This window comes from Limulus polyphemus, unplaced genomic scaffold, assembly GCF_000517525.1.
Source record: "Limulus polyphemus unplaced genomic scaffold, Limulus_polyphemus-2.1.2 Scaffold5831, whole genome shotgun sequence".
Classification (NCBI taxonomy): Eukaryota; Metazoa; Arthropoda; class Merostomata; order Xiphosura; family Limulidae; genus Limulus; species Limulus polyphemus.
The window spans coordinates 38,971-40,358 of record NW_013671441.1 but is presented as its reverse complement, the minus strand read 5'-3'; positions in this window follow the sequence as shown (position 1 = coordinate 40,358).

Here is a 1,388-nt window from a genome sequence, read left to right as displayed (position 1 = left end):
TGTTACTGCAACAGTATAAAACAACTTGGCAGGAATTAAACCACAACAGACACTGGATTTAATGAAACAATGTGTATTTTTTAAAAAAATACCTGTGTTTTGCTATTAAAACGGACGTGATTTTGTAAAATTTTTAAAAATACTTTGCTTGCTGTTTTGCATTGTTTAGAGCAGCTTCTAAGTATTAAATCTGAAAAAAAAGCTACTGAAATGGCATGCAAAACATGTTCTGTCTCTCTACACGTACAAAGACACAGTTGTTTTACTTGTATTCTGTTTGAAAAACATGTAATTCCGAATGTTTGAAACAGAAACACTTATAATTACATGTACGGACACACACATACATTGGTTTTAAATTTACTACGCAATTTGTTAATTTGTTTCTACAAACTACTATTAAACAAAACCTAATCACTCGTGAAAGCCAGATACGCTAGATGACGTCAGAGGTTTGGTAGGCCTAACTCAAATTGAACTTAACTAATTTGTATACCGATAGAAAGTTATTAGTACATTTTAAGTTACGTTATCGTACGTTGCGTTAGGCCTGTCTACTGTCACGCTACCTGGTCGTTAGTCGTTATAAGTAGCCTAATTCCACGTTTATAAAGATATTGAGGTTTTGGCATTAACTCGTATGAAAACTATAGTTGCACTTTTCAAATGTAGCATCTCTAATGTTGTAATTGAAAAGTTACAAAAATATATAAAGTATCTTTTTTTTCCCCTAAGACAAAGATTTTCAGATATAATACATGAAACATGTTTTTTACCATTCGTTTAACGTCAGAAGATTACCGCATTTTTACAGTAATTAGTGTAAATTCCAACGAATGTTTACCAGAATAGCTGACCTCAATACTTGGGCTTGCTGACCGTATGCTGTGTGTTCTGGTACGTAAACCAGTTTAGCATTATATTAATTCTTGCCCTAACTAATCATTCAATACTTCCATGGTTGGTTTAGTCTTAATTCCAACATTCACCTTCGATTGGTTCCAACTGTTGGCATCACCATTCGATAAACAACAAATCATCATTTATATACACAATAGATTAAAATTATGTGTATTTTTAACGCATCTATAGATCCCCCGTGGATCAGCGATAAGATTGAGGGCTTACAACACTAAAATTCAGGGGTCGATCCATGTGGATGGCACTGCGCAGGTGTCTGATGTATTTTATAATCATACTAGTGATTAGTACGCCGGACTATGGATCTACGAGTTCAGCATTCGCGTCCTGTTACCGTATAATGTATGTATGTATATATATATATATGTATATGTCATATAATGTATGTATGTATATATATATATGTATATGTCATATAATGTATGTATGTATATATATATATGTATATGTCATATAATGTATGTATG